General features: G+C 38.8%; 1 protein-coding gene across 6 annotated transcripts in view; it reads right to left on the bottom strand.

Moving 5' to 3' along the window:
• TENM3 (teneurin transmembrane protein 3) overlaps positions 1–13,494 on the bottom strand; it is a 711,055-nt gene that overhangs the window by 654,073 nt on the left and 43,488 nt on the right. For 3 of the 6 annotated variants that reach the window (XM_061585255.1, XM_061585252.1, XM_061585248.1), the window contains exon 1: positions 1,524–1,748. The exons of 1 other annotated variant lie outside the window; for it this stretch is intronic. The gene's annotated coding sequence lies outside the window, so the exon portion shown is untranslated. Of the gene's footprint in view, positions 1–1,523; positions 1,749–2,550; positions 2,573–13,494 lie in introns of those variants that run through there. 2 more of the 6 variants (XM_061585250.1, XM_061585253.1) reach the window with 2 other exon arrangements.

Below are 13,494 nucleotides of genomic sequence, written 5' to 3' on the forward strand. Positions count from 1 at the left end.
AATTGCCATGCTGTGTGAAGTTGTACAAATGCCATTTGAAGATTATGATCATTAGATCAAATAATTAATCATTATGCAAATCATTAATTAATCATAATGCAAATCATTAACAGCTCACAGAGTTCCATATGAATGGCACTGGGCACCTTAACTGCTCCATGCATATTAATAATAAGTTGGTATATGTACTATTCCGATTGATTTTGCCACCAACAAAGAAAAAGGTTTAAAAGAAGATGGCATAAATAAAAGCAAATATAACTGTATAAACAAGGAATGGCACAAATTTTCCTGCTTTGCTTTCCCTAATTTCTTTATAATCTCTCGCAGCCATTTGTTCTATTAACATTTTTATCATCTGTACACAAACTGCTCTGTTTCTTCCAACATTTTCCATTTGTTTTATCTTTTAAATTCTGTTTTCTATTCTATCTTTTATTATTTTGCTTTTACACTGTTACTCATACTTTGGTTTAATTTCAGTAAGGGATGAATACTCAAAGGTCTGCAATTAAGACCTTTTTCTATTATGGCTGTAATCTAAAGAAGTTCACATATATTAGTTCTGCCATGCAGAGCATTGTTTATTTTTGCTTCCAGCAGCACTCCCATGGAATCTCTTCTGGAAGTTTTCTAGCTTAGTGGTGTGTGAGAGCTGCCATAAGTAAGAGAAAGACATTTAGAACCTGTGTATGTAATAATTCTTTTTAATTTTTTAAAAATAATTTCAGGTCTTCCTATGATATAGGAGTACAGATGCCTAACTTTCTGAAAATGTCTCCTGCTTCTATGTTATTCCCCACAGCCATCTTCTCGCTGACCTACCCCAGCAAGCAAATATATTTTGTTGCTTATCACCACTTCTGAATCATACTTTCTGAATAAATATTCCTTGCCTAGACATGGCAATTCAACCACCTAAACATATGTTCTTCACAGTCTCTGTCTGTTTTTTTAGACTGTAAAAGTGCACTATCCCAAGAGATGTTTCACAGTGAGTATGTCTCCCATTACACATTTATTAAGCAGAGAGCTCATACTGAATGTTACATCTTCAAAGCACTTGACTACATAATCCTCACAGATCTGTTGTCCTAGGGTAATATCCTGCTTAGAAGATCCATCATTTAGCCGCCAATTTGTCCAACTACCTAGGATAAAATATGCTTCCTGCTGACAAAACCCAAGCTATTAATAAACTTTTATAAAGTGTATTACATCTGAAGTATGAAGCTTCTGCTTTCAGAACAGAGCTCACATAAATGATGCTTATTTTAAATGCATTCTCTCATTTTCCATATGCTTCTGTAGCTATACTGCCCAGAATATTAAAACACAATTGTAGAAACTGGCTCACTTATTTCTTCAAGATTATAGCAACTTATTGCCCTGCGAATAAGGATATAGATAAGTAACAAACTCCACACACAAGAACCACAACATAAACACACCAAACTCAAAATATCAACCCTCTAGAATAGACAATATCATATGAAAAACCATTTTTAAGGATGATCCCATACCTGCTTAATTCTGGTGGCTAAAGCAAGCCCAAGCCAAAAGTTTTTGGTTACGGAAAGTTAGAGTCTTCTTTGAGAAGGAATTACATGAGATGTGGGACAGCCACAGAACATACTACACAGCTTGTCTTTGCTGTTCAGACTTGTGTGTGGATGAATTCTGTTGGGAAGTAAGAAAGCTAGCAAAGAGCTATAAGCACTGGTATAACTAACCCTAACAGGAAACAGGTGGTGCAAAGCATATGAACAATGAAGCCTGTGCCTGCAATTTCAGGCACAGAGTGTGGAGCCGAACCATCTTCCACAACTGCAAATCTTAATGGACAAGGGCAGTTGAGCATCCCTCACATTTGCTACTCTGTCACGTAACAAAAGCCACCAGGGGTCTCGCTTTCTTTCAGCTATACTTAGCTAGGCAGGAATATGGAATGCAATGGTCCCCCCAGCCCAAATGAGTGCGGTAAGCAAATGGGTAAAAGCATCTGGTCTGTTTCTTTAACCATATTTTGAAATCTTCTAACTCTTAAAATGACATCCTGTACTTTAAAACTATTCTGAATAGGAGCTTAAAGGTTCCAGTATTCAAAAAATGACAATCACTAAACCAGACTATTTTATACTGACTTTCTGCAGAAGCTCAAGTATGTGTCCTACTTTACAGAGGACAGTTCTCTGTTTAAAGGGTCCAACTGTTTTAAAGATGTGGAGCCAGAAGAAGGGAGGTCAGGGGCCTTAAAGCTGCCCATCAATAGTATATGGAATGTGACTGAGCAGTCACATTGGTCACCTGCTCAGTCTTCTCCATTATGGCAAGATGTATTATATTTCTATTTAAATTATAGTAATTATTTCTAAATTTCCATATATACATATAAATTAGCATATGCAAATCTGTGTCTTGGTGATGCATTTCTGACAATGCAAAAGTGACCACTCTGGTAACTTTTAAAAAAAATCAAATTGCTCAGGCATCAACGGGGCCATACTTTCCCTTTTATATTATTTACAGCATAACCTTACACATATTTACCAGAAATAGATTCAACATAAAGTTCATTGGGGCTTACTCCAGGTAAGTATAGAAAAGATTGCAAGCTTAGTCAGAAATATGCACAGGCTTGCCTAAATACTGATATTTTCCATTTCATTAGCTACCAATGTTATGCTATTGCAGGCTGACAAAACCCAGGTGTCTATAATTATTTCATTAGACCGCTCATCAGTCTGTGAGCATGTTGTAGCATATAATGCAACTAAAACAGCTGCATAAATGGCCACCCCCTTTGAAAACTGCGTAAATTTAATCTAGAATAAATTTTCATATTAAAAATGTACTCTCCTCTTATTATTCAGAATGTAACACAAGATGTTCTCAGTATGATAATTCCATCAATAATTTGCTGATTGCGTCTTGCAATCAGAAACAATGGTTCTCAGAAACAATGGTTCTGAGAGAAATGTGAACATCTGATGTCAACTTAAATGATTTAATAGGGTGTGGCTTTTTTTACAGAAATATTGTGGCATTGCTGTTAAAATGTAGTAGAGGAAGGTTCACCCATGTGTGCATCATGCTTTGCTTGAGAAAATACCAAAATGTGCAATATTTTACAGGTTTAAGATTTTATTTTTTAAAAAATATATATTTATTCTCCCCTTCATTATATCAATTTCTGAGCAGGGAACAGAATAAAAATAATTTAAAGTAACAATTTCATTAATAACAAACAGAGCAAATAAAAACAATTTACATCAACAGTTTAAAAACCTGCCGAGTGGATACTTTATTACTAAGTAGAATAATTAAGGTTGAAAGGTGGGATATAAATTTCTTAAATAAAAAGATTTAGTCCCATTCATATATACCTGCATGGCAACTACCTCCCTGGAGCAAAATTCCATACTCTGTATTCATATAAATACCAGAACTACGTAAGGTTATGAGTATAGATCCTTCTACCCAATGGGTTGCTGGATAGACCCTTGCAACTGGCTCTGTTGTGGATTCATATCACAACAGTGTATGATCACATGGTGAGGAAGCAGTTTTAGTGTCGGCAGTAATATGGATGGATGAGATGTTTGCCCATTTATAAACATACGTAAGGAAATTCAGTATCTGAAGTTTCAAATCTTGCAAAAGGGAAAAAAACACCACCCAAAACACTCCACAAAACTCTTGTGTCTTGGGGGCATCTATTTGCAAGTTTCATAGAAATACTTGTGTGAACTTCATTTAAGGCCTGTTTTATAATCTTAAAAGCTGCATGAACTATTCAGTCAAGAAATTATTTTTTAAAATGCCAAAGTGTGTGTGACAGTGTTCTGGGTTTGTTTTTTGGATACCCCTTTTGCCTCCTGTAGTAGGTACATTAGGAAAGACACATTCAACCCTTTCTTCTAAAAAAGAAAATGAAAAAAGAAATTTGAGCATTGTCTGATTAATTCTTTTCTAATTAAGGAAAATATGTCCACTACAAAATCTCTCTCTCAGTATAAATGTTGTTTCTGCCACTTAAAAATTACAGGGTCTGTAATATCATGGAATCATAGAATAGTAGAGTTGCAAGGGGCCTATAAGACCATCAAGTCCAACCCCCTCCTCAATGCAGGAATCCAAATCAAAGCATTCAGAACAGATGGCTGTCCAGCTGCCTCTTCAACGCCTCCAGTGTTGGAGAGCCCACTACCTCCCTAGGTAATGAGTTCCATTGTTGTATGGCTCTAACAGTTAGGAAGTTTTTCCTGATGTTCAGTCAAAATCTGGCTTGCTGCAACTTGAGCTCATGATTCTCTGTCCTGCACTCTGGGACGATCAAGAAGAGATCCCGGCCCTCCTCTAAGTGACAACCTTTCAAGTACTTGAACAGTGCTATGACATCTCCCCTCAGTCTTCTCTTCTCCAGGCTAAACATGCCCAGTTCTTTCAGTCTCTCCTCATAGGGCTTGGTTTCCAGTCCCCTGATCATCCTTGTCCCCTGATCATCCCAGTTTGTCGGCATCCTTCTTGAAGTGCGGAGACTAGAACTGGACACAGTACTCAAGATGAGGCCTAACCAGTGCTGAATAGAGGGGAACCAATACTTCATGCAATTTGGAAACTATACTTCTGTTAATGCACCTAATATAGCATTTGCCTTTTTTGCAGCCACATTGCACTGTTGGCTCATATTCAGCTTGTGATCAACGGCAGTTCCAAGATCCTTCTCACATGTCATACTGCTGAGCCAAGTATCCCCCATCTTATAACTGTGCATTTGGTTTCTTTTTCCTAGGTGTAGAACTTCACATTTATCCCTGATGAATTTCTTTCTGTTGTTTTCAGCCCAATGCTCCAGCCTATCAAGGTCCCTTTGAATTTTGTTTCTGTCTTCCACGGTATTAGCTGTGCCCCCCAATTTTGTACCATCTGCAAATTTGATAAGCATGCTCTCCATTTCCTCATCCAAGTCGTTAATAAAAAACATGAAGAGCGCTGGGCCCAAGACCAAGCCCTATGGTACCCCACTCGTTACTTCCGCCCAGTTTGAGAAGGAACCATTGATAAGCACTCTTTGAGTACGATTCTGGAGCTAAGTGTGGATCCACCTGATAGTTGTTCCATCCAGCCCACATTTAGCTAGCTTGCTAATCAGAATAGGGGCACTTTGTCAAAAGTTTTGCTGAAGTCGAGGTATATTATGTCCACAGCATTCCCACAGTCTATGAGGGAGGTTACCCGATCAAAAAATGAGATGAGATTAGTTTGGCAGGATTTGTTCTTCATACATCCATGTTGGGTCATAGTAATCAATGCATTGTTTTCAAGGTGCTTACAGACTGACTGCTTTATAACCTGCTCCAGAGTTTTTCCAGGGATTGATGTTAAGCTGACTGGTCTGTAGATTCCCAGTTCCTCCTTTTTGCCCTTTTTGAAGACAGGGACAACATTAGCTCTCCTCCAGTCATCTTTCACCAGTCCTCCATGATTTTGCAAAGATAATAGACAGAGGTTCTGAGAGTTCTTCAGCCAGTTCCTTCAATACTCTAGGATGCAGTTTATTGGGCCCTGCTGATTTGAACTCATTCGAAGTGATTAGGTATTCTTTGACCATTTGTCTATCAATCTGAAGCTCCAATCCTGCCCCTTCTACTTCATGTTTCCCAGGAGGGTCATAGACCCTTTTTTGGGAGAAGACTGAGCCAAAGTAGGAATTGAGCACTTTTCTTGTCATCTGTTGTCATTTTGCCATCCTCATTGAGCAGCTGTGTCACCATTTCTATTCTCTGTCTGAAGAAAGCTTTTTTGTTGCTTTTAGCATCTCTTGCTAACCTCAGCTCATTCTCAGCGTTAGCCTTCCTGACACCATCCCTGCAATTCCATGTTACCTGCCTGTACTCTTCCTTTGTATCCTGGCCTTCTTTCCACTTCCTGTATGTGTCCTTTTTTGTTTTCAAGTCAGCTCTAAGCTTTTTGTGAAGCCACATTGGCTTCTTCTGTTGTCTCCCCCCTTTTTTCCTTGTTGGAATTGCCTGCCATTGCACTTTTAGAATTTCCTTTTTTAGAAACTCCCACCCATCTTGGACTCCTTTTCTCATTAGGGTGGCTTGCCATGGAACCGTACTTATAATTGTTCTGAGTTTATTAAAATCAGCTTTCCTGAAGTCCAGGGTGCGCATATGGCTACTCTCAGCTTTTGCTTCTGTTAAAATCAAGAATTCAAGTATGGTGTGGTCACTTTCCCCCAGAGTTCCTATAACTGCCATTTCATCCACCAAATCATCTCTATTGGTTAGAATCAAGTCCAGGATAGCTGATCCTCGGGTTGCTTCCTCCACTTTCTGTAGGAGAAAGTTATTTCCAACACAAGTCAGACATTTCTTGGAGGGGCCGTATTTGGCAGAATTTGTCTCCCAACAGATATTGGGATAATTGAAGCCCCACTTACTACTACATCATGACTCCTTGAAACATTGGCAATTTGCTTTTCAAAAGTTACATTCTCGTCTTCTCCTTGATTGGGTGGTCGGTAGTGGACTCCAAGCACCACATTCCTTTTACTCCTTGCCCCATTAATTTTAATCCAGATACTCTTGGTGGAGCTACCAAGCTCATCTTCCTGTATTTCTGTGCAGGGATATATATTTTTAACATATAGTGTGACTCCACCTCCCTTTTTATTCCTTCTGTTCTTTTTGAACAAGTTATATCCTTCAGTTACTGTATTCCAATCATGGGAGTCATCCCACCAAGTTGCAGTTATACCTATCAAGTCATAATTACCCTCCTGTATTAAGAGTTCAAGTTTGTCCTGCTTGTTTCTCATGCTCTGCGCATTAGTATACAGACATTTAAGACCATGTGATTTGTGGCTTGGCTCCTTACTACATTTTTATGAGGACTGTTACTGGTCCCTATTACAGCCGATCTCTCTGCTCCATTCCTGTGCACAAGCCTTCATCAGTCGTTACCACCAAGTTTACGTCTCCCTCCCCCTTAGGATTTAGTTTAAAGCCCTCCTGATGAACTTCTCCATGCTGTGGCCAAACACATTCTTCCCAGTCTGTGTGAGATGCAACCCATCACTTGCCAGCAGTCCATTTTCCAGGAAGCATAGCCCGTGGTCCCAGAATCCAAATCTCTCATGTCATCTCTCACATATGGTTGACTAATAAGATTTTATTACAGCCACTGATGATATAAATCTAACAGAGGCGTTTTTTAAAAAACTTGGAATAAGATCAAAATGCTTGCAGATCTCAGATTGCTATTAGACATAATAATTATGCACAAAACTAATTACAACTGAAGCAAAACCTGACTTACAACTAATTAATTTTTATTGCATCAACATTAAACATGGTCTTTTCATTTAACACAGGGCACAACTATAAATATTTAAGAACCTATTCATCTGTGTATTTATTTCAAACAAGCTGTCTAGGTCAGATTCATAAAGCTAGGACTTGGCAAGATTTGTGCATCACTTAGTTTTACAAAGCTACTGAAATGCACACTGGTAAGAACTAAACCAATGGATTTCACAGCTTGTCCTTGTGTGATTCACAATCAGCTGGTCCAAAACCCATTACTTCCCTTCTAGTAAATTTATCCACATATAAAAATATCTTCATACTATTCAATAGAGCAGAAGTTCCCAAACTGTGGTCCATAAGCTTCATTCAGGGGGTCCACATTAAATATTTGTGTTCATTTTAATTGCATTTTATTGCTTCTTTTGTTTCTTATATTGCAGTTTACTGTATTACAATCTGAATGTTATGTAATGTAAATTATAATGCAATAAAATACAATATAAGAAACAAAAGCAGCAATTAAACAAAACAGGAAAAATCATACAGCACCAAGCACAGCACATTACAAATGCTACAACAGACAGAAAGATCATTAAGCGATCTGCCAAGACCACCAGCAGTTTTCAAGTGGCCTGGTTGGGTGTGTGTGTTGGGGATCACTGCAATAGAGAATCTGGTTTTCTTTCCTAGAAGGAAAAAAATGGCCTTCTACCTTATTTTTGTAATTCCAAATGGCCTCTGTATATCTTTGAAGTAACTAATAGTAATCATATTCTTATTGAGCTTATACTTTCATCAACTGACTTTAAACTGTTGTGCATATAAACCTCTCAGAACATAGAAACGTATCTTATTACTATAGAAGCTATTGTAGAATTTATGCCTCTTCTGGAGGATGAAATCATGCTGGGAAGTGTGCCTCGGATGCATCTTAGAAAAACAGCAGTGAGACAAGAGTTTCGCTAAGTGTTTATGAAATTAATATGAAAATGCCAGCGGCATTTAAAGTTCTACCCAATTCTTAGCCTCACTACAGTGGAAAAATGTTCCAGTCAGAGATGTGAAATTTTCTGGAAGGTATGCCCAAAGAATCAGAAGTTTTGTTGATATGTGGTGGTCATGTTCAGTTCAACATTTTTACTTCAGGGTTTGACGCTATAAATACTATTGCAGCATAATCAGTCTGTGGGGACCCTGCTGTAGTAATATTGGGATTTTCCCAGAGGAGTAAGCAACTATATTATAGAACAATATTTTCTGTTATCTTTTTACTGCCTGGCTAGAAAAAGCCAAAGGTCAAATCATCTCTATCAATATATCTTGGTTCATGCACACCATTTAGTAGTACAGGTGGCAAAGAAGACGTGCTTTCCTGCCTGCATTGTATCCACAAGCTGCTGGCTGGAGGAAAATATTTGGGTAATCCAGAGGCTGCTGACTTCTACTGGGGGGCGGGGAAGACCTCTGGAGCCCTCAGGAACCCGCTGAGAGCAACTAGCTGTGAATTTTAAGGATAAAGTTGCTTGATTTTGTGAAGATTTTGACTCAACAGTTATTGCAGTTCCAACTGAAGTGTCCAATGCCACAACTGTGATCACTTTTAGTTTATGCAGGCCTGATGATGTGGAAAAGGCTAACTACCAACCAGTTGCAAATAACCCTTTTTTAGGGAGGATGGTGGACAGGGTTGTGGCGAGGCAACTGTAGCCACTGGTGGAAGATATGGACTATCTAGATCCATTCCAATCTGGGTTCAGGGCTGGCCATGAGACCAAATCAGTCTTTGCCACCCTGATGGATACTTTTTATTGAGAATGGGATGGAGTGTTCCTTCTCTATCTTGGTGGCTTTTGATACTATTGGCCATGGTACTTTCCTGAACCGACTCTGTGAGATGAGTTATTGGGGGCATTGCATTACAGTTGTTAAGAGTCCTACTTACAGTGCCAAGTCCATTGAGAAACAATGGAATAATGCTTTTCACTCCCCTGCAATTATGCTATGGAGTGCTGCAGGATACTATTTTATCCCCAATGATATTTAATATCTTTATGAAGCCACTAGGTGTGGTCATTAGGAGATTTAGGGCAAAGTGCCATAAACATGCTGATGACACTCAGCTCTTTTTCTCCGTAACATGTGAATCAGGAGAGGCCATATAGATCCTGGACCAGTGTTTGGATGCAGTGGTGTGCTAAATGAGTAGTGGGCTAAATGAGGGAAAATAGACTGAGCTGGAATGACGGCAATTCCTGTGTTCATGGAATCCTGTGTCCAATAAGTTGGCCATTTGCCTGCCATGAACAGGGATGCTCCATCTCTGAAGGAACAGGTGGTCCTGGATCCAACTTTGTCAGTGCAGGTCCTAGTGCCCTCAATGGCTAGGAACACAATTTTCTAGTTTTGTCTGGTATGATATTTGCATCCATTCCTGAACCTGTAAAGCTTAAGCACAGTAGTCCAGGTGTTGTAATGCACTTTATATGGGGCTTCCCTAGAGATGTGAAGGCCCAGGAAAAAAAAACTGGAAACTTTCAGGGAGGGAACAGTTTCTCCTGCCTCAATTTTTTTGGAAATAACAAAACAAAACAAAGCTTTTTGGGGGGGGGATTTAAAAATCATTTTTTTTATTCTGGGCCTTCAAATCTCTAGGCTTCCCTTGTGGTTGGTCCAGAAACTGTAGTCATTAAAGAATTCTGACAGGAATGAGATTCTACCAGCGTATTACATCTCTACTCAAAGATTGCACTGGCTACCAATTTGTTACTGGCCAAATTCCAGGTTTTACTAGTAGTATAAAAAGCTCTTAACAGCTTAGGACTAGCTTACTTGACAGATCACCTTGCTCCATATGTGCCTACACAACCACTTCCATCTGTGAAACACTTTTACAGGTATCATACAATGCTTGTTCCACATCTGTTAAGTGTCAATATTTCAAAATTTCAGTGTAGCAATACCTATGCTTTGGAACTCCTTGCATATTCACATTAGGCAAGTACCCTCAGTAAACTGGTTCTGACACCTGCTTAAAAAAATCAGCAAGTCTATCCAGATATATATGGATTATTTATGTATACATTTTTAATATTTGCTGATTTGATCTGTGTATTATTGATAATTGTTTTATGTACACTGCTAAGAGAATTGTTTGTTTCTGATTAAGCTATTTAGATTTTTTTTCTAAATAACTAAATCTTCACTGACTGTTATCTACTTTGGAGATATGGGGATAGATCATGTCCAATTGCAACCCCAACTAACAAAGATTAAATAATTTTGGCATATATGTTTTTCGTGTTACTTTTTATTGCATTGTGACTCTTGAATTGTCACTCTAAGTTTATTTCGTAGGTCTGATTTCTGTTTTTCATCATTATTGATCCAATTTCTTCTTCCATTGTTTGCATTTTTGACAAATATTACTTGAAGAAAACAAGTAAATTTCAAGTTTAAGAAATATCCATTGCTGTTCTCCTATGCAAAGTATGAACAAAAGTTTGTTTACACATTATAAAAATGAATCTTTATTTTTGAAGCTAAAATGTTGGATGTCATTATGCATGAAATCTTTACTGGGATGGCCCAAAATGCAAATGTTATCTGGTTCCTTAGTAGGGAGTTAAGTGCTGTTTCAAAAGGTTATTTTAAATCAATAGGAAATAAAGGCTCCTCACAGGGGTATAAGAATGATGTCAGGACCAATTTAAATCTGTTTATTCAAAAATTCACCACTAATTTCTTTAATTTACAAGTGATTTTTCTTAATACTGATTTAGACAGCTTTTGTCCACAAATTTACTCAGTTGGGCGGATGGAAACCAAGGCGGTGGGGGTGATGGCAACACCACTTAATATTTGTATAGTGCTTCCAAATGTTCAAACCAGTTCACATTATTAGCTAGGTGCAGTCCTTACAGTAATCATGTAATATTATCATCTCCCATATTTGAGAGAGGGGTGTTTGTATGTGCATGCATGCTGAGAGTGCCTTGCCTGACTCCACTTCCGTATTTGTAGCTCAGTTTCTCAGCAACTATGCTACCCCCATTCTTGAATAGTGTTTAAGCTTTTATGTAACATAAACAGGCAAATTTATTACAAGTATTATCATCGTACCTTCTATTAAACGAAATGTTCAACATGGCTTACAATCTAAACATCTTAAAATAATAATAATACACAGAATGATTAACCCAATTCAAAGTGCTGGCTTTAGCATAGGATAGCAGAGTAACAGCAAGCAGTTCAACCAAAAATGTTATGGGTCCCCAAGAGCACCAAAACACCAGGGGGGGGCAGGGGAGGAGCAGTTTGGTGTTTGATCTACCACTCAAAGGGATCAGGTTGTCTTTAATTTGGCTGGCCAGGAGCAAAAGCTCTTTGGCCAGAAAAACAAGCGGATATTGACGTAGTACTAGCCCTGACAGGGTCTTTGTGCTGTCCCCAGACCTCTGAGGATGGGGAAGGAGGGACAAGCTCACCTCTGCATGTTATCTGTGAGAGATGGCCTTAAGACCACACCCTTTGAACTTGCACCCTACAAACCTTCAAAGGAACTAATTCCTCCATTAATTCCTGTGGAGGCAGGCAAAAGAAACTCCATATTCATAGTAGCCAATGAGCCAGGAAAGGGCTTATTTCATTGGCCAGCATAGCTTACAAGGGATCTGTATGTGAACAGAATTCTGCTTCCTCCCGCAGTGCTGTGTCTGGAAGCATTATGGCAAGAGAGGCAAGATGAGGACCACCTGGAATCCACACGTATACCAGTGCCTGCATCTTGGAGTATGTGGCCATGGGCTCTGTAAGCCTTGGCCACACTCCTGTTGGCCTCTTTGGCCTGCCTTTTAGCTTTGAGGCTATGCCCTGTCATGCCCCTTGGACTGAGAAAGATTCAGCTCACCCAAGGTTGAAGTTAAGGTTAGCATCCTGCACTTCACTCCTTTGCAGTCATAATTCTTAAAAATGTGGCCCTAGTTCAGCCCATCATTTGTCTACTACCTCTTTATACCTGGGATCAGTTGCAATTAGGGGGACAGCTCTTTTTCCCCTCCAATTCTGCTCGCAGAATCAAGCAGGAATGTTCATTTTTATGTGAAGTCCTAATTGGTTTCTTGTAACATCATCAGTTTCAGCCTTTAAGGGAGCAGTCCTATGCTGCCTGAGAGGGCAGCTGAAAGCCTATTGGCTTATCTCTGCGGACCTCTGGGCTGAAAGAGAGAGAGGTCTATAGGCAGAGGTTTCCCCAGTGCAGTGGAAGAAAGTTCTGCAGCTCTGCCAGCAGTTCTCTACGCAAGTTAAAGCATTATAAAAGGCTTTTCTGCAGGAAAGACAAGGAACAACAGTATCCAAACCTTCCTCATTCGCTCACCCCACCCCCAAAAAGACCTGGAACTTGTGTAGTTAATTCCTTCCCGTTGGGGGGGGGGATAATGGAAAAGAAAAATGTGCAGTCACCAACCAACAAATATTAATGTAAAAATGTAAAATGAGAAACAAAACTCAAAACTTAGAATTGCTTCAATGAGCTAGTAAGACAAGAACAAACTTTAATTGCAACATGTACAATGAATGTAATCCTAAATAGTTTCAGATATCATCCTAAATAGACTTACTGAAGAGTTTGTCTTATTGAACGTGGTGGGACTTACTTCTGACAAACCATGTGGAGGATTGTGCTGTAAGTGAACTTAAACATTTTGAAATGAATGTGAGTAAAACTCTACGTTGGACTGCTGTCTTAATGTCTACATAAGCAACTAGACTGATATCTTGGATATAGTGAGGATTTGGAGTGAGATGTCATCTATATACTGATGACACCCAGTTCTATTTCTTGTTGTAATTTGAGTCAGGAGAAATTGTACAGGTGTTGAACCCAGAGCTTGGAAGATTACTTTTAAAAAGTAATAAATTACAGTTACAATTACATGGCCCAAAAAGTAGTAATTACAGTTACAATTACAATTGCTCTGAAAGTAACTGATTACTTGGTTTTTTCTCAAAAGTAATCACTACAATTACTTTTCAGTTTTTTTTTTAACAAAAACACCTATAAGGTGCTGGCCTTGGCTGCTGCACATCTAATAAAGCCTAAAACAACATTAAAAATAAATACACACATACACAGGTAGTAGAATAATTAATATTATCCACAAGATAGCAATGGTGGTCT

Source organism: Rhineura floridana, chromosome 9, assembly GCF_030035675.1.
Source record: "Rhineura floridana isolate rRhiFlo1 chromosome 9, rRhiFlo1.hap2, whole genome shotgun sequence".
Taxonomy (NCBI): Eukaryota; Metazoa; Chordata; class Lepidosauria; order Squamata; family Rhineuridae; genus Rhineura; species Rhineura floridana.